Source organism: Culex quinquefasciatus, chromosome 1 (genome assembly GCF_015732765.1).
Source record: "Culex quinquefasciatus strain JHB chromosome 1, VPISU_Cqui_1.0_pri_paternal, whole genome shotgun sequence".
NCBI lineage: Eukaryota > Metazoa > Arthropoda > Insecta > Diptera > Culicidae > Culex > Culex quinquefasciatus.
In genome coordinates this window covers 40,703,415-40,724,891 of record NC_051861.1, presented here as the reverse complement: position 1 = coordinate 40,724,891, position 21,477 = coordinate 40,703,415, and the positions used below count along the sequence as shown (strand labels likewise).

Here is a 21,477-nt window from a genome sequence, read left to right as displayed (position 1 = left end):
TCCGGAAATTTTCGTTGAAATTAGTTGATTGTCCAAAATCTAAGAGAATCAAAATTATGACTTTCCTCGATGAGGAACGCAAATCCACATAAATTGCATTCCTAGTAACAAAACATGTTGTAATTGCATCTTGTCGCCGTTCATTACCACCTTTGACCATACCATTGGCACCACACTTCACTTTCCTCGGTTGGCTGCATGATTGTCTCTCACTCTCTGTGTGTCGTCGCGGATTGAATGATTTAAGAGTGAAAACAGTGAGATCCCGCCTCATCAGCGGCCGTTGTTCCTTTTCTTGTTGGCTGATGCCGTCTGCCAGGTCGGAATGGAATTCCATCAATGTCATGCATGGGGCCAAGATATGACGGTTTTAGGGTGGAACAGTTTATCTTTTTGGTCAGAAATGATTATAAATCCATGCAAGTAACGTTGCATCATCGTGTGAATTAGGCAAACAATTTTTTTTTTTCGATAAAATAGTTTTTCCCAGGTAGCACAACCCTAGTTCGTGCAAAAATTTCCCCACTAATGGAGCTCATTGATGGTCACATGTTGTGACCTCGCGCGTATAATCGGCCAAGAATTTGCTAAATCGATTTGAACCGCGGCGGCCACCGGCATCTCTCGCTGCTGATGGAAAGCTGATGGAAGGCGGTTCAGTGAACTGAATGCATGCCGGAATTTTCACCTTTGCACCACATCACAGGAAGGAAGGAAAATCTACCTGTTTGGGTGCCCGCCGCAGAGAGCGTACGAGAGACAAAAGTGTCGGTTCAATGAGCTTGATTGGGCTGGTGAGTTGGCGCAAAGTCTCGCGACTTGATTAGGTTGGAAGACTTGGCTTACAGACCGGTGGAAAAACTGCTGGGATAATGATGTGATGTGGTGACAATCGATGTTATTATGGCGCCCCTCTTAATGGGCAGAATCTGCTACACCGGATTTGCGATGTTTAACAACGTGGTAAGCCACCTAATCAAGGGAAAACTGTTTGAAGGAAATGGAGATGGTAGGGGAAATATGCCCATTTTAAGCCTAATAAGCGGTCGTGTTTGAATGATGCTGGATAACCTAGATTGTTCCTTGAAATTCACTAAAACCAAGTACACCATCGAGTAGAGCAACTTTTTGTGAACTTTTCTGTTTATTTTCACTTTTATTAAAAGTTATGCTATTTCTTTTACAAGCATTTAAAAAATATTTCAAAAATGCATTCTAATCAGTCGAGTGCATTGGGCCACGCCCATTTTTCTATTTTCAGCTTAGTTCTTTTTTTCTTCCAGCGCTCTTTTGGGTCTGCTTCGTGCTGTCAAAATTGATGAAATTTTAAGCGAACACTCACGAAAAGTAGCATTTATAGAGACAATTTTCTGGCATCACTGGCTCACAACAACAGACACTGCTGGTGTTGTTGGTGGCCACTCTTTGTTCTTTATTTGCCTTCGCACCTCTCTCGGTTTTCTTCAGCCTTCGATTGGAATGGATATTCAAAATTGAAACGTCAAACGACTTGGCGCGTTTGTTTTTTTTAAGGTGCTTGCCAATTATTTACATGTTTCGGGATTATTTTTCAAGTGAGTGACTAACAACAAGTACCGTAAACCGAATTATTTAGAGAGGATTATAATTAATTTCAAACTGGATAGGAAAAAATCTCTCTCTCTCTCTCTCTCTCTCTCTCTCTCTCTCTCTCTCTCTCTCTCTCTCTCTCTCTCTCTCTCTCTCTCTCTCTCTCTCTCTCGCGCTCTCTCTCTCTCTCTCACTCTTTCTCTCTCTCTCTCTCTCTCTCTCTCTCTCTCGAGATATTTGCATTTTAGTTAACAAAAAGTGGCGATTTTTCCAAAAATAATTAGTAGGGAAAAGCTACCCATTTTAATCACACTAAGCCGTTCGACCAATTCTCATCACTTTTCCCGTTTATGCTATTAATTCAACATTTTCAGATGTTTCAACCATGGACAGTTGCTTGCTCACTTTTATTTGAGCTATTCAATACTTTGGAACAGTCAAAACCACTTAGTATAAGCTGTAATTCATGATCAAAGTGCTGGTGGGCCGATAATAGAAATAGGCTGAGAAAGGGTATATTTCCCCTATATAAGCGTTTTATCATTAAACATTGGCTACTATGATTACAAACGGCAAGGCCTATATTTTGGATATTTTTATTTTGCTCGCTCAAAAACGATATTTGCTAATAATATTTCATGAAAAAACAGGAGATTATCTCACGGTGTGACGAAAACGTCAAATAACCATAAATCAAAATCAATTCTAATAAAGTACATCCCGGATAAACGAAAACTATATGAATTCTAGTGAGGACCTTAAAACAACCTTATGAGTTATGGTCACCATTTGTAATAATGTTATCATTTGTAATAAAACTATTTGTCAAATGGTCACCATAAGTAATAGAGTTATTTTAATGTTTGTAATGGTAAACAATTTTCTTGATAACTTTAAAAAACTATTTGTAGATGTTTTCTCAAATGGTTGCCTTAAATCATAAGGTAATTTTAATGTTAAAATGGTTCAACTGGCGGACCTTCATGACTATTTATCAAATGGTTACCATTAGTTATAGAGTTTTTTAAATGTTTGTAATGGTCAACAATTTTCTTGATGATTTTAAAAAACTATTTGAGGATGTTTACTCAAATGATTACCTCAAATCATAAGGTAATTTTGAAGTTCAAATGGTTCATATTGATTCACGAGTACCATTTAGAAACATTAAATAACCATTTGAAAATAGTTACAATTTGCAAAAGCGATTACCAAATTTGAATAAGTTTTGTTTTCGTATGAAAGAATTAAACTTTTTTGTCTACAGCTTCATAAGGGGTGGGGTTGGTACTGGAGTCGGATTTGGGCAACTTCCGGAACAAGATTTTGTTTGACTAAGTTGCCGGAAAAGTGTACGATCTACTTTTGTAAAATATTGCTTATAATGAACTTTCTTTTTGATCAAATTTGATCGTGAAAGAAACCAAACAAGAAAATCTTTAGAAATAAACAAAAAGGTTTGAAACTACATCAATTTCTAGATTCAACGGAGCTAGTCTGGAAGAATATGGAGAAAAAATGTAATCGTCTTTCTTCAAATTGTTACTAGAAAATCTAAAATTGAATACTGGAAACATACTCACTTCGAAATATGAATTAACTCCATTCTATCATCATCCGACGCGGAGTCAAAACCGTTCGCTAGTTGTTTTCCTGTTCTTGGCCCGCTTCGGTGACTGGTCCGCCGACTTTACGATACCGTCGTTCTGCGATTTGCGCTTTTTGAAAGCTGACAATATTTGCCTAATTTGCCCAGTTGTCTTCCTATTGTTGCTCCTTATGCTTTTAGTTTTGACATTTTCGCCGTAATCATCGGAGCTGTCCCCAATCAATGAAAGGTCCGGACACCGGTTACACCAATTATCCGAAAAGAACAGCTTTTGTCGTTTTTTTTTTTGGAGCTGTAGAGCTTTCTCGAGCAGCCAGCCAAAGATGTACGGGCCGCTGACGAAACGACTGTATTTAAGGAAAAAAGGATTAATTTCAACACATTCGTTCACCACTTTGGGCTGAACACAATGATACGCTGGACGCATGACCGTACGTTTCACTATTTTGTTTTTTTTTTTTTTTTTTTTTTTTCTGGGGGAACGTACGTTCTTGCGTCCAACGCATCATTGTGTTTAACCCTTTAGACTCACCTTCTCCCGTTTGCTCGCGCGGCTCGCGCATGTCCGCATCTAGTTTTAGATACGAAACGTCTTCTACACTGTCGCAGTTCCTCGTGACCGTGTTTCACCGCTTTGCTGCTGTTACTTGCGGCGCTTCCCGGACGGATCTTTCCTGCAGAAACGTGTTGCTAGTCAATCCGTATCTCTTTGGTCGGAAAAAGCACCTTTGCCTGACGCTGTCGCGCCTCCTAATATCCTTTTCAGATTGATTGAATTGCCTCTGGGGGGTTTCCTCAACCGGTTTCGGTTGCCGTTCCGGATGATGTAACAGTTACGGTTGCTGCTCAGTCGGCGCGATCAGTATCTTATAAAAATGTACTGGCTAGAAGTTGTCGCTTCTTGTGATAATTTTTTGGCCGCATTACAACTGGTTAACCCTGCAAGCAAATAGTTTTTTTTTAAATATATATATTTTGTATGATGTTATTTAACGTTTGTTTATCACCTGATTTATTTCTGGGATTTTTTAGAATACACAAGAAAATCTACAATAATTTCAACTCGTTCACTTTTGTTTGTAAACAAACCATGTCCTTCTTGATCATCTTGACCAAACCGTCAAACTGACGACATCGTCGGTCAAACTGTCAATGCTAAATGTTGTCGGAGTTGAGAGATGGGGATAACATTAGAAAAGGTCATAGTTATTAATATTTAGATGTTCATGACGGTTGGTGAAGCTGTAATGCAAAGTTTATTGTTTATTTCTCGCTTCCTTTTCAAAAGGTTCTATAGGAAACCCATGGCGCATTGATTGTTTTGAAAAAGTACTCTAGATTTAAGTAATCACGAAATACGAGGGTTTCCCATTAAATTTGTATATAAATAAAAATCATTCGCTATAAAAGATTTGCGATAAAAAAGATGAGCTAGGCCTGGGACCTAGGAAGGGATACAGCGTCTTCGACAAAAGTCGCTCAGACTGAATAACTTAAAAGCTACATATGTTTATAGGACCTAATAAAAAAAGTCTAGATTTGACAAAATCGAACGCAGATTATCAAACAGATAACACAGCGTAACAAAATATTTTTTTTATTTTTTGGCAGCACGAAAAAAAATGCTCCTCTAGGGTTCGGCTTCCCGAACAAAATGCAACCTGGCGCATATTTTTATTGTTATCCTAACTCGAGATATTCAATGCAGAAGTTTTGCATATGAATCACCCCCGTCGGAAAATATTTTTATTTTGTTTTCTCTGTAACTTCTGATCAATTAGGTCTTTTGGACGCTTCCGGTGTCATTCGACGGTAAATTGTTAGAAAAACTCAAGATTTGGTCCCATTGGCCGGTTCCCGTAACCGGTTCCGGAGGAAATCCGGAATATTGGCCAAAACTGTGCAAAAACTTCAAAATTTTGAAGTTTTTGCTCTTAATGCGAAGTGAACGCACTATAGCATAAAACAATCTATACAAACTAAAAAATGTTGGTCCCAGCATGTTTGAAGGTGTTTAATTGAAAAGGTGGCCATTGAGAACCGGTTCCGGTCAATCCGGATCCGGAAACTCCGGAAAAAAATAAGCAATATTTTCACAATTCCAATGTGTCAGACAGATATAAATAAAAGTGTTGTTGAAGCATTCTTTGCTACTTCATATTCATATGACCACAAAAACATGGCCAAGTGGCCAACGGGAACCTGCTCTGAATGTTCCGGATCAGGGAACCTGTGGAAATTATATTTTTTTTCATTAATTTTATGAAGCAGTTTTTATTAAGACATTTTCAATGTATCTGGAAAAATCTGAATTGATTCAAAATCAAAATCAGAAATGTGGCCAAGTGGCCAACGGTAACCCGTTCTGAATGTTCCGGATCATGGAACCAGTGGACACTTGACTTTTTTAAATTTTAAAGGCAGTTTTTATTAAGAAATTTTCAAGGTTTCTGGAAAAATATGAATTAATCCGAAATCAGAATCAGAAATGTGGCCAAGTGGCCAACGGGAACCCGTTCTGAATATTCCGGATCGGGGAACCAGTGGTCACTTGAAATGTGCATTAATTTAAAATAGCGTCTAGTTTTCTAGAAAAATCAGAATTAATTAAAATCAGAATCATAAATACGGCCAGGTAACCAACAGGAACCCGTTTTATATGTTCTGGATTAGGGAACCAGTGAACATTTGAAGTTTTTATCAAGTTTTCAAAAACATATTTAGATTAATGAAATTTAAAAATTCCTGTAAAAATTAAGAACATATTCGATATCAGAATTAGAAATATTGCAAAGTGGCCTACGGGAACTCGTTCTGAATGTTTCGGATCATGTTACCAGAGGAAACTTGAATTTTTAATTAATTTTAAAAATGCATATTTTAATTAATGAAATTTTTAAATCCCTGGAAAAATCTGAATGTATTTAAAATAAGAAAAAAAATGTTGCCAAGTGGCCGACTGTTCCGGATCAGGAGCCAGTGGTCACTTGGCATATTTTAATTAAGAAATTTTCTAGATTTCTAGAAAAATCTGAATTTATTTGAAATCAGAATTCAAAATGTTGTCAAGTGGCCAACGAGAACCTGTTCTGACTTTTTATTATTTTTTTATTATTTAAAAAATATATTTATTTTACTGTTTTTTATTTTTTGGAAAAATCACAATTTATTTGAAAACAGAATTAGAAATGTTTTCCAAGTGTCACTTGAAATGTTTATTGATTTTAGAAAAAGCATATTTTAATTAGGAAATTTTCTAGTTTTCTAGAAATAGCAGAATTAATTCAAAATAAGAATCAGAAATGTGGCCAGGTGACCAACAAAAATCCGTATGAAATGTTCTGGATTAGGGAACCAGTCCCAGAACATTTGATTTTTATTAATTTTAATAAAGCATATTTTAATTTTTTTAATTTGCTGGAAAATCTGAATTTATTTAAAATTAGGAATATAAATAATGTCAAGTGGCCAACGAGAACCTGTTCTGACAGGTCACAATTTATATTAATTTAAAAAAATACTGATTTTTTTATTAATTTTGGAAAAAAATCACAATTTATTTGAAATCAGAATCAGAAATGTGGCCAGGTGACCAACAGGAACCCGTTTTGAATCTTCTGGATTAGGGAACCAGTGAACATCTGAAATTACTATCAAGTTTTCAAAAAACATATTTTGATTAATGAAATTGTAAAATTCCTGTTAAAATTCAGAACATATTCGAAATCAGAATTAAAAATGTTGCCAAGTAGCCAACGAGATCCTGTTCCAATGTTTATTAATTTAATATATAGAATTACTTTTAAGTTATTAAGAAAAATATTATCAAGAATTACGAGAATTTGTTTTTTTCCATTGATTGCAATGTAAATTTCTCATTAATAGTTTTTTTCTTTTTCTGAAAATGTTTGTATTTTCTTAATACGAACCGTCGAAAAATTAAGATGAAGATTATGTAGAGATTATTTTTAAATTATCAAATAAAATTAGTGCTACACTTAACTCATTTCTTAATATGTCCGCCTCTGAATATGTAATTTATTTTGAGTTTTGAGTAATGTTTTTTTCAAATTTAAACATTTTTGGCGAAAAATAAAAAGATCAGAACATTCAAAAATTAATGCTCCATTATTCAAAATTCAAATTTCATCAATTCGAAACTTTTTTATATTTTAATAGTTTTTCTGAACAATTTTTTTAAATTCAGATGTATTTTTTCGAATTTCTAAAATTGTAATTAAAATTGGATTATATCTAAATACAGAATTTTAAAAATCTCCAAAAAACTTAAAAATCAAAAATTCAAAATTTATAGAAAAATTCAAATTAAAAAAAAATCAAAATTGAAAAAAAAATCACTATTTGAAAACTAAAAAATATAAAATTTAAAACAATTTTGCAAACAAAAAAACAAAAATCTCAAAAATCGCAAAAAAAATAAATTCTTAGATTTTAAAATTCTTAAATTCTTAAATTGTTAAATTGTTAAATTCTTAAATTCTTAAATTCTTAAATTCTTAAATTCTTAAATTCTTAAATTCTTAAATTCTTAAATTCTTAAATTCTTAAATTCTTAGATTTTAAAATTCTTAAATTCTTAAATTGTTAAATTGTTAAATTCTTAAATTCTTAAATTCTTGAATTCTTAAATTCTTAAATTCTTAAATTCTTAAATTCTTAAATTCTTAAATTCTTAAATTCTTAAATTCTTAAATTCTTAAATTCTTAAATTCTTAAATTCTTAAATTGTTAAATTGTTAAATTCTTAAATTCTTAAATTCTTAAATTCTTAAATTCTTAAATTCTTAAATTCTTAAATTCTTAAATTCTTAAATTCTTAAATTCTTAAATTCTTAAATTCTTAAATTCTTAAATTCTTAAATTCTTAAATTCTTAAATTCTTAAATTCTTAAATTCTTAAATTCTTAAATTCTTAAATTCTTAAATTCTTAAATTCTTAAATTCTTAAATTCTTAAATTCTTAAATTCTTAAATTCTTAAATTCTTAAATTCTTAAATTCTTAAATTCTTAAATTCTTAAATTCTTAAATTCTTAAATTCTTAAATTCTTAAATTCTTAAATTCTTAAATTCTTAAATTCTTAAATTCTTAAATTCTTAAATTCTTAAATTCTTAAATTCTTAAATTCTTAAATTCTTAAATTCTTAAATTCTTAAATTCTTAAATTCTTAAATTCTTAAATTCTTAAATTCTTAAATTCTTAAATTCTTAAATTCTTAAATTCTTAAATTCTTAAATTCTTAAATTCTTAAATTCTTAAATTCTTAAATTCTTAAATTCTTAAATTCTTAAATTCTTAAATTCTTAAATTCTTAAATTCTTAAATTTAAATTCTTAAATTCTTAAATTCTTAAATTCTTAAATTCTTAAATTCTTAAATTCTTAAATTCTTAAATTCTTAAATTCTTAAATTCTTCTTAAATTCTTAAATTCTTAAATTCTTAAATTCTTAAATTAAATTCTTAAATTCTTAAATTCTTAAATTCTTAAATTCTTAAATTCTTAAATTCTTAAATTCTTAAATTCTTAAATTCTTAAATTCTTAAATTCTTAAATTCTTAAATTCTTAAATTCTTAAATTCTTAAATTCTTAAATTCTTAAATTCTTAAATTCTTAAATTCTTAAATTCTTAAATTCTTAAATTCTTAAATTCTTAAATTCTTAAATTCTTAAATTCTTAAATTCTTAAATTCTTAAATTCTTAAATTCTTAAATTCTTAAATTCTTAAATTCTTAAATTCTTAAATTCTTAAATTCTTAAATTCTTAAATTGTTAAATTCTTAAATTCTTAAATTCTTAAATTCTTAAATTCTTAAATTCTTAAATTCTTAAATTCTTAAATTCTTAAATTCTTAAATTCTTAAGTTCTTAAATTCTTAAATTCTTAAATTCTTAAATTCTTAAATTCTTAAATTCTTAAATTCTTAAATTCTTAAATTCTTAAATTCTTAAATTCTTAAATTCTTAAATTCTTAAATTCTTAAATTCTTAAATTCTTAAATTCTTAAATTCTTAAATTCTTAAATTCTTAAATTCTTAAATTCTTAAATTCTTAAATTCTTAAATTCTTAAATTCTTAAATTCTTAAATTCTTAAATTCTTAAATTCTTAAATTCTTAAATTCTTAAATTCTTAAATTCTTAAATTCTTAAATTCTTAAATTCTTAAATTCTTAAATTCTTAAATTCTTAAATTCTTAAATTCTTAAATTCTTAAATTCTTAAATTCTTAAATTCTTAAATTCTTAAATTCTTAAATTCTTAAATTCTTAAATTCTTAAATTCTTAAATTCTTAAATTCTTAAATTCTTAAATTCTTAAATTCTTAAATTCTTAAATTCTTAAATTCTTAAATTCTTAAATTCTTAAATTCTTAAATTCTTAAATTCTTAAATTCTTAAATTCTTAAATTCTTAAATTCTTAAATTCTTAAATTCTTAAATTCTTAAATTCTTAAATTCTTAAATTCTTAAATTCTTAAATTCTTAAATTCTTAAATTCTTAAATTCTTAAATTCTTAAATTCTTAAATTCTTAAATTCTTAAATTCTTAAATTCTTAAATTTCTAAAATCTTTAATTTTTGGAAGAAAATATTTCAAATATTGGAAATGCAATTTGTTTCGGAATTATTCGAAATTAAGTGTGGAATATGGAATATAATCTGTATTAAAATTCATAGATTTTGAAGTTTTAGAATTTCTATATCTAAAATTCAATTATATTCAAATTTTAGATTTTGTTTTTTGAGCTCATATTTTTGAAGTTAAATTTCATTTAATAGATTTTTAAATTTTGTTTATATTGGTTTATAATTTTCTATTTCGTTTATATTGGTCAAAATTATTGTAGTGTCCCTCTGATTCGCAAAAGAATTTTTGGTGACACTTTTCTTGACGACTCTTTAGGTATTTTTAAAAGGATTTTTGCTATCACTCCTTCAAACATAAAACAAGTTAAATTTTGTTATCAAATACTTTCTTTATTAGTTTTTCTTTGGAAATAATGTTTCTTGAATGTTTGTCGCGATTTTTTTATATGGCGTGAATTTCGCGCGGATTGAGGTTTCGGTCAGCGCGGAATTGGCGCGGATTTTCTTTCGACTTTCCCGTAACAACCCTGCATGTCCACTGGTACCCTAATCCGGAACATTCAGAATGGGTTCCCGTTGGCCACTTGGAAATATTTTTAATTCTGATTTCAAATTAACTGTGTTTTTTTTTCCAAAAATTAAAAAAAAAAATTCAGTAAAATAAATATATTTATTTCAATAATAAAAATTGTGACTAGTCAGAACAGGTTCTCGTTGGCCACTTGACAACATTTTCAATTCTGATTTCAAATAAATTTAGATTTTTCTAGAAATCTAGAAAATTTCATAATTAGAATATGCTTTATAAAATAAAAAAAAGTCAAGTGAACACTGGTTCCCTGATCCGGAACAGTTGGCCACTTGGCAACATTTTTATGTCTAATTTTAAATATATTCAAAATTTTCAGGAATTTAAAAATTTCATTTATTAAAATATGCTTTTTTAAAGTTAATAAAAAAAATTCAAGTGTCCTCTGGTTCCCTGATCCAAATCATTCAAAACGGATTCCGTCGGCTACTTGCCTAATTCTGATTTCAAATATGTTCTGAATTTTTAAAGGAATTTTAAAATTTTAAATATTTTAAGTGGAATTATTGAATGTCATTTATTGAAATATGCTTTATTAATATTAATAAAAAAATCAAGTGTCTTCTGGTTCCCTGATCCGGATCAGTCTGAACGGGTTCCAGTTGACCACTTAGCAACATATTTAATTCTGATTTTAAATAAATTCTGAATTTTTACAGGAATTTTAAAATTTCATTAATCATAATATGTTTTGAAAACTTGATAAAAATTTCAAATATTCACTTGTTCCCTAATCCGGATCAATTAAAACGGGTTCCTGTTTGTCACCTGGCCACATTTCTGATTCTGATTTTGAATTAATTCTGCTATTTCTAGAAAACTAGAAAATTTCCTAATTAAAATATGCTTTTTTAATTAATAAACATTTCAAGTGACTACTGGTTCCCTGATCCGGAACTTTCAAAATGGGTTTCCATTGGCCACTTGGAAACATTTCTAATGCTGTTTTCAAATAAATTGTGATTTTTTCAAAAAATTAAAAAAATCAGTAAGATAAATATATTTTTTAAATAATAAAAAAATAATAAAAAGTCAGAACAGGTTCTCGTTGGCCACTTGACAACATTTTGAATTCTGATTTCAAATAAATTCAGATTTTTCTAGAAATCTAGAAAATTTCCTTATTAAAATATGCCAAGTGACCACTGGCTCCCTGATCCGGAACAGTCGGCCACTTGGCAACATTTTTTTTTCTTATTTTAAATACATTCAGATTTTTCCAGGGATTTAAAAATTTCATTAATTAAAATATGCATTTTTAAAATTAATTAAAAATTCAAGTTTTCTCTGGTAACATGATCCGAAACATTCAGAACGAGTTCCCGTAGGCCACTTGGCAATATTTCTAATTCTGATATCGAATATGTTCTTAATTTTTACAGGAATTTTTAAATTTCATTAATCTAAATATGTTTTTTGAAAACTTGATAAAAACTTCAAATGTTCACTGGTTCCCTAATCCAGAACATATAAAACGGGTTCCTGTTGGTTACCTGGCCGTATTTATGATTCTGATTTTAATTAATTCTGATTTTTCTAGAAAACTAGACGCTATTTTAAATTAATGCACATTTCAAGTGACCACTGGTTCCCCGATCCGGAATATTCAGAACGGGTTCCCGTTGGCCACTTGGCCACATTTCTGATTCTGATTTCGGATTAATTCATATTTTTTCCAGAAACCTTGAAAATTTCTTAATAAAAAACTGCCTTTAAAATTTAAAAAAAAAGTCAAGTGTCCACTGGTTCCATGATCCGGAACATTCAGAACGGGTTACCGTTGGCCACTTGGCCACATTTCTGATTTTGATTTTGAATCAATTCAGATTTTTCCAGATACATTGAAAATGTCTTAATAAAAACTGCTTCATAAAATTAATGAAAAAAAATATAATTTCCACAGGTTCCCTGATCCGGAACATTCAGAGCAGGTTCCCGTTGGCCACTTGGCCATGTTTTTGTGGTCATATGAATATGAAGTAGCAAAGAATGCTTCAACAACACTTTTATTTATATCTGTCTGACACATTGGAATTGTGAAAATATTGCTTATTTTTTTCCGGAGTTTCCGGATCCGGATTGACCGGAACCGGTTCTCAATGGCCACCTTTTCAATTAAACACCTTCAAACATGCTGGGACCAACATTTTTTTAGTTTGTATAGATTGTTTTATGCTATAGTGCGTTCACTTGACATTAAGAGCAAAAAACTTCAAAATTTTGAAGTTTTTGCACAGTTTTGGCCAATATTCCGGATTTCCTCCGGAACCGGTTACGGGAACCGGCCAATGGGACCAAATCTTGAGTTTTTCTAACAATTTACCGTCGAATGACACCGGAAGCGTCAAAAGACCTAATTGATCAGAAGTTACAGAGAAAACAAAATAAAAATATTTTCCGACGGGGGTGATTCATATGCAAAACTTCTGCATTGAATATCTCGAGTTAGGATAACAATAAAAATATGCGCCAGGTTGCATTTTGTTCGGGAAGCCGAACCCTAGAGGAGCATTTTTTTTCGTGCTGCCAAAAAATAAAAAAAATATTTTGTTACGCTGTGTAATCAATCCCATTTTATTTTTAAAATAGGGACATAAACACGGACCTCAAGCCCTATGTATTTTTTTTACTTACAAATACTAAAGGCATGTCAGAGAACCATTTCTGATCACTTTTTTATATCGACATTTTGCGAAGGACTAACACTACTCCCCTGGGAACGAGCTGTCAAACAAATGGTAAAACTTTCGTTTATGTACAAAGTGTTACCGTGCTTAGATATAAGCTTAACCTCGAGCTTAACTCAATTGTAGGACCCAATTCATAGGAGGAAAATAGATTCATCAATCAAAATTATCAAAATTCATTACTGTTTTAAAGACAGAAAAATACAAACATAAATTTTATTTTTATCCATCAGATCATTGCATCTTTTAAAAGTTATTGAAATCAAATTTAAAACTAACTTAATCCACCTATGTGGTTGGAGCCTTCCCCACAACAATAGCTGTACACAAGTTTCATCTATTTTTTAGATCCGGCTTCCAAAAAGTACATCAATATCACTTAAGAGGCCATATCTCGAGACAGGGTTGCCAGATCTTCAATGTTTTGGACTCATTGGAAAGTTCTTTTGATAAGTTAACCAACAATAGGTCGGATGGTGGATCCGGACATAGTTTACATACATTTAAGTGAGATCCGGCTTCAAAAAAGTACATCAATATCACTTAAGAGGCCATATCTCGAGACAAGGTTGCCAGATCTGCAATGTTTTGGACTCGTTGGAAAGGTCTTTTGATAACCTAACCAACAATGGGTCGGATGGTGGATCCGGACATAGTTTACATACATTTAAGTGAGATACGGCTTCAAAAAAGTATATCAATTTCACTTAAGAGGCCATATCTCGAGACAGGGTTGCCAGCTCTTCAATGTTTTGGACTCGTTGGAAAGGTCTTTTGATAACCTAACCAACAATAGGTCGGATGGTGGATCCGGACATAGTTTACATACATTTAAGTGAGATCCGGCTTCAAAAAAGTACATCAATATCACTTAAGAGGCCATATCTCGAGACAGGGTTGCCAGATCTTCAATGTTTTGGACTCGTTGGAAAGGTCTTTTGATAACCTAACCAACGATGGGTCGGATGATGGACCCGGACATAGTTTACATACATTTAAGTGAGATCCGGCTTCAAAAAAGTACATCAATATCACTTAAGGGGCCATATCTCGAGACAGGGTTGCCAGATCTTCAATGTTTTGGACTCATTGGAAAGGTCTTTTGATAACCTAACCAACAATTGGTCGGATGGTGGATCCGGACATAGTTTACATACATTTAAGTGAGATCCGGCTTCAAAAAAGTATATCAATTTCACTTAAGAGGCCATATCTCGAGACAGGGTTGCCAGCTCTTCAATGTTTTGGACTCGTTGGAAAGGTCTTTTGATAACCTAACCAACAATAGGTCGGATGGTGGATCCGGACATAGTTTACATACATTTAAGTGAGATCCGGCTTCAAAAAAGTACATCAATATCACTTAAGAGGCCATATCTCGAGACAGGGTTGCCAGATCTTCAATGTTTTGGACTCGTTGGAAAGGTCTTTTGATAACCTAACCAACGATGGGTCGGATGATGGACCCGGACATAGTTTACATACATTTAAGTGAGATCCGGCTTCAAAAAAGTACATCAATATCACTTAAGGGGCCATATCTCGAGACAGGGTTGCCAGATCTTCAATGTTTTGGACTCATTGGAAAGGTCTTTTGATAACCTAACCAACAATTGGTCGGATGGTGGATCCGGACATAGTTTACATACATTTAAGTGAGATCCGGCTTCTAAAAAGTACATCAATATCACTTAAGAGGCCATATCTCGAGACAGGGTTGCCAGATCTTCAATGTTTTGGACTCGTTAGAAAGGTCTTTTGATAACCTAATCAACAATGGGTCGGATGGTGGATCCGGACATAGTTTACATACATTTAAGTGAGATCCGGCTTCAAAAAAGTACATCAATATCACTTAAGAGGTAATATCTCGAGACAGGGTTGCCAGATCTTCAATGTTTTGGACTCGTTAAAAAGGTCTTTTGATAACCTAACCAACAATGGGTCGGATGGTGGATCCGGACATAGTTTACATACATTTAAGTGAGATCCGGCTTCAAAAAAGTATATCAATTTCACTTAAGAGGCCATATCTCGAGACAGGGTTGCCAGCTCTTCAATGTTTTGGACTCGTTGGAAAGGTCTTTTGATAACCTAACCAACAATAGGTCGGATGGTGGATCCGGACATAGTTTACATACATTTAAGTGAGATCCGGCTTCAAAAAAGTACATCAATATCACTTAAGAGGCCATATCTCGAGACAGGGTTGCCAGATCTTCAATGTTTTGGACTCGTTGGAAAGGTCTTTTGATAACCTAACCAACAATAGGTCGGATGGTGGATCCGGACATAGTTTACATACATTTAAGTGAGATCCGGCTTCTAAAAAGTACATCAATATCACTTAAGAGGCCATATCTCGAGACAGGGTTGCCAGATCTTCAATGTTTTGGACTCGTTGGAAAGGTCTTTTGATAACCTAACCAACGATGGGTCGGATGGTGGATCCGGACATAGTTTACATACATTTAAGTGAGATCCGGCTTCTAAAAAGTACATCAATATCACTTAAGAGGCCATATCTCGAGACAAGGTTGCCAGATCTGCAATGTTTTGGACTCGTTGGAAAGGTCTTTTGATAACCTAACCAACAATGGGTCGGATGGTGGATCCGGACATAGTTTACATACATTTAAGTGAGATCCGGCTTCAAAAAAGTATATCAATTTCACTTAAGAGGCCATATCTCGAGACAGGGTTGCCAGCTCTTCAATGTTTTGGACTCGTTGGAAAGGTCTTTTGATAACCTAACCAACAATAGGTCGGATGGTGGATCCGGACATAGTTTACATACATTTAAGTGAGATCCGGCTTCAAAAAAGTACATCAATATCACTTAAGAGGCCATATCTCGAGACAGGGTTGCCAGATCTTCAATGTTTTGGACTCGTTGGAAAGGTCTTTTGATAACCTAACCAACAATAGGTCGGATGGTGGATCCGGACATAGTTTACATACATTTAAGTGAGATCCGGCTTCTAAAAAGTACATCAATATCACTTAAGAGGCCATATCTCGAGACAGGGTTGCCAGATCTTCAATGTTTTGGACTCGTTGGAAAGGTCTTTTGATAACCTAACCAACAATAGGTCGGATGGTGGATCCGGACATAGTTTACATACATTTAAGTGAGATCCGGCTTCTAAAAAGTACATCAATATCACTTAAGAGGCCATATCTCGAGACAAGGTTGCCAGATCTGCAATGTTTTGGACTCGTTGGAAAGGTCTTTTGATAACCTAACCAACAATGGGTCGGATGGTGGATCCGGACATAGTTTACATACATTTAAGTGAGATCCGGCTTCAAAAAAGTATATCAATTTCACTTAAGAGGCCATATCTCGAGACAGGGTTGCCAGCTCTTCAATGTTTTGGACTCGTTGGAAAGGTCTTTTGATAACCTAACCAACAATAGGTCGGATGGTGGATCCGGACATAGTTTACATACATTTAAGTGAGATCCGGCTTCTAAAAAGTACATCAATATCACTTAAGAGGTAATATCTCGAGACAGGGTTGCCAGATCTTCAATGTTTTGGACTCGTTAAAAAGGTCTTTTGATAACCTAACCAACAATGGGTCGGATGGTGGATCCGGACATAGTTTACATACATTTAAGTGAGATCCGGCTTCAAAAAAGTATATCAATTTCACTTAAGAGGCCATATCTCGAGACAGGGTTGCCAGCTCTTCAATGTTTTGGACTCGTTGGAAAGGTCTTTTGATAACCTAACCAACAATAGGTCGGATGGTGGATCCGGACATAGTTTACATACATTTAAGTGAGATCCGGCTTCAAAAAAGTACATCAATATCACTTAAGAGGCCATATCTCGAGACAGGGTTGCCAGATCTTCAATGTTTTGGACTCGTTGGAAAGGTCTTTTGATAACCTAACCAACAATAGGTCGGATGGTGGATCCGGACATAGTTTACATACATTTAAGTGAGATCCGGCTTCTAAAAAGTACATCAATATCACTTAAGAGGCCATATCTCGAGACAGGGTTGCCAGATCTTCAATGTTTTGGACTCATTGGAAAGGTCTTTTGATAACCTAACCAACAATAGGTCGGATGGTGGATCCGGACATAGTTTACATACATTTAAGTGAGATCCGGCTTCTAAAAAGTACATCAATATCACTTAAGAGGCCATATCTCGAGACAAGGTTGCCAGATCTGCAATGTTTTGGACTCGTTGGAAAGGTCTTTTGATAACCTAACCAACAATGGGTCGGATGGTGGATCCGGACATAGTTTACATACATTTAAGTGAGATCCGGCTTCAAAAAAGTATATCAATTTCACTTAAGAGGCCATATCTCGAGACAGGGTTGCCAGCTCTTCAATGTTTTGGACTCGTTGGAAAGGTCTTTTGATAACCTAACCAACAATAGGTCGGATGGTGGATCCGGACATAGTTTACATACATTTAAGTGAGATCCGGCTTCAAAAAAGTACATCAATATCACTTAAGAGGCCATATCTCGAGACAGGGTTGCCAGATCTTCAATGTTTTGGACTCGTTGGAAAGGTCTTTTGATAACCTAACCAACGATGGGTCGGATGATGGACCCGGACATAGTTTACATACATTTAAGTGAGATCCGGCTTCAAAAAAGTACATCAATATCACTTAAGGGCCATATCTCGAGACAGGGTTGCCAGATCTTCAATGTTTTGGACTCATTGGAAAGGTCTTTTGATAACCTAACCAACAATTGGTCGGATGGTGGATCCGGACATAGTTTACATACATTTAAGTGAGATCCGGCTTCAAAAAAGTACATCAATATCACTTAAGAGGCCATATCTCGAGACAGGGTTGCCAGATCTTCAATGTTTTGGACTCGTTAGAAAGGTCTTTTGATAACCTAATCAACAATGGGTCGGATGGTGGATCCGGACATAGTTTACATACATTTAAGTGAGATCCGGCTTCAAAAAAGTATATCAATATCACTTAAGTGGCCATATCTCGAGACAGGGTTGCCAGATCTTCAATGTTTTGGACTCGTTGGAAAGGTCTTTTGATAACCTAACCAACGATGGGTCGGATGATGGACCCGGACATAGTTTACATACATTTAATTGAGATCCGGCTTCAAAAAAGTACATCAATATCACTTAAGGGGCCATATCTCGAGACAGGGTTGCCAGATCTTCAATGTTTTGGACTCATTGGAAAGGTCTTTTGATAACCTAACCAACAATAGGTCGGATGGTGGATCCGGACATAGTTTACATACATTTAATTGAGATCCGGCTTCAAAAAAGTACATCAATATCACTTAAGGGGCCATATCTCGAGACAGGGTTGCCAGATCTTCAATGTTTTGGACTCATTGGAAAGGTCTTTTGATAACCTAACCAACAATGGGTCTGATGGTGGATCCGGACATAGTTTACATACATTTAAGTGAGTTCCGGCTTCAAAAAAGTATATCAATATCACTTAAGTGGCCATATCTCGAGACAGGGTTGCCAGATCTTCAATGTTTTGGACTCGTTAAAAAGGTCTTTTGATAACCTAACCAGCAATGGGTCGGATGATGGACCCGGACATAGTTTACATACAGTTAAGTGAGATCCAAATATATGTGAAAACACATTTTTATACATAACTTTTGAACTACTTATCGAAACTTCAATCTGTATAAAACTCGATCTATGGGACCCTAAACCAAGTCGAATGCAACAAGTTCGGGTCAAATCGGTTCAGCCAGTGCCGAGAAACATGAGCTAGTTTGTTGGTCACATACATACATACACACACACACACACACACACACACACACATACACACACACATACACACAGACATTTGTTCAGTTTTCGATTCTGAGTCGATATGTATACATGAAGGTGGGTCTACGACGTTTTTATACGAAGTTCATTTTTAGAGCAGGATTATAGCCTTACCTCAGTGAGGAAGGCAAAACCAATTAAGTTAATCAACAATCACCCTAACCAAGTTTCTTCAAGCTGTGATCAAATTACAATCAAAATATTAATTGGCAAACCAAAATAAAATAAACAGATTTGGTTATTTTGATTATTATTTGATACCTTAATTGCTTAATGCATAAAAATCAATATAAAAATTCTTTACATAGATCTAGGGTTTTTTCTCAAAATTTATTTTCCCTAAAAGAACACCCAGTTAGCAAAATCTAAACGTAGAAATATGTATCCTCCCGGCAAAGGCTTATGAATTGATCACAGTTGAAAGGTTCTCCAAATCTCTGAATTGCAAATGTAACATCCTGGAGCAGAACTGTTAAATACGAATAAAAACACAATTGAATTGAATTGAAAATTCTTTTTGTTTCGAAGCGATTACGGCAAACATTCATTCAGGCTTAAAACCAAATCTCTAAAACATTTCAAATAGTGCCTTTGCGTGAGACATAGCGATATTTGAAATTTTAGCGACGAAATTACGCTTTCCTATTTTGCGCTGAATTTTATGTGCATCCACAAAAAAACCCTATTGGTAGTTTACCCACTTTTGGATAAAATAAACTCATTTTGTCGGAGTATTGCTTTATACAAATTCTTCGTGTGCCAATATAACCGTGTGAACGCCGACACTTTTGATCCTACCAGATTTGACTGTCAAACAGATTCTTTAAAAGCCTGGTACATTTTCTGAATAATTGCTTCCACTTTTTGAATATTTATTTTTAATGATACCGTCAGTGGGGGTGACTATGGGTCAAAAAACGAAACACCTCTCGAAATTTCTTAATAACTAAAACAATTTAAATAACATCGAAAATCTTTTAACGTAGATTTGTTCTTAGATAGTTTACTAACATTTTCCCAAAATATGGTCGATTTTGATGAACACTACCTTAAATGCCAATTGTTTGAAAATTGACCCAATCTCACCCCTTAGAGGGGTGACATTGGGTCAAATGAAACTAAAATGATGCTGAAATACAAAGATATGGTAAAAACAAGTCATCCAACAGCGTTTCTTGTTCGAGGGAATCGTATTGACACGCTACAATGTTTGAAGTGGAGATTTTCAAACACTTGGGTAGTTTTCGAGCAATTCTAACAAAAATATTAGAAAAATGATTTTTCGAGAGGTCATTTTTGGCCAAAAACGTACCCCAACTTTAGACATCTGCCAAAATAACAGGATATGTTCTAGGAACGAATTTTTTTCAGCGAAGTCATCTTAAGATGTCCCCTACACAACCCTTTTAACAGAATTCAGTTTCATTGAAAAGAATCTGAGAAATGGTAAAATCCGTAAAAAATCACTTTGACCCAATCTCACCCCCCAGACCCAATGTCACCCCCACTGACGGTACTTGCTAAAACAAATACAAAGATTGAGAATAAGGTGATCAATGGACGACGAGTGCTAACTTACCAGCAGCAAAAAATCGTTCCGGTACAAATCCGTATCCGGCCAGGCCTCCAGAAGAATCATCTCCTGCGGACAACAATCGGAGCTAGCGGCCTATGTTTCGCATACCGAACGCGGTGGCATATCGGCTCCAGTTGGACAGTACGGAACGGGACGAATAAGGAAAAACATGAACGGAGCTATTGGCCATCCTGAGAGATGTAATCTGAGCAACTTGTCAACGTTAACCTACCTTTTCCCAAAGAGATTTTGGCGTTTTGGATCATCGGAATGGCAGCATTTGCGGCCGGAAATGACTTACTGCTGCGTCTATCCCTCTGTGTTTGGTAAGTGTCAGTTTGCCGCCCAGTTTGGACCAGCAAAGTTACAGGACTTTCCATGTCATCCTCCTAATAGTTCAAAATACTCTGCCTGATAGATTCTGGATATGAGTTTTTTATTAGACACAATCAAAAATTTTATACAAAAACACTTCCACTTGACTGCGCTCCAAACATCTCAACATTGAACTGATTTGTTTTGTTTGTCCGCTCGAAGTGTCATTCGCAAAACAAACCTGTAGTTTCAAATTCAATGCTTTTATTTCTATGACTCGTCAGAAATAAAAGTTCAATTTACACATGTGAAAATTTTGTGAATTACAATGAATCTCATTTTACATGAAGGCTCTTTTTGTGTCTGGTAAATTCACATTTTTTTTCTGTGTACGGTGAAGTGTTCGTCGTGCAGCTGCACCAGTAGTACCAAGTTAGGTGGACATCATTTGGCTTACTTGGCCCTGGATTTCGCCCACATTTGAGCTGCCAAAGAAGCCAATCCGAAGTTTACCAATTTTAATTGACAGAATCTATACTAACAAAAAAGAAAACAAACGGAGGAGCTCAAGAAAAAAAGGCTCGAAAATGTCGGTTCCTTTTGATGTGCTACAACTCCTTTGAGTTTCGTTGACGAATTTTGAGCATATCATGTTTTTGATAATTGTTACTTTATTTCAATAGTTTGAGCGAATCATTTTTCAAC

The 21,477-nt window shown here is 33.6% G+C and overlaps 1 long non-coding RNA gene across 1 annotated transcript; it reads right to left on the bottom strand.

The window, feature by feature from the left end:
• Window positions 1-3,097: 3,097 nt before the first annotated feature.
• LOC119765287 lies at window positions 3,098-4,290 on the bottom strand. The gene is made up of 3 exons (XR_005276619.1): window positions 4,186-4,290; window positions 3,711-4,117; window positions 3,098-3,525 (listed from the first exon to the last, which is right to left on the bottom strand). It is a non-coding gene; the product is annotated as an uncharacterized LOC119765287 (long non-coding RNA).
• Between the last annotated feature and the right edge of the window lie 17,187 nt (window positions 4,291-21,477).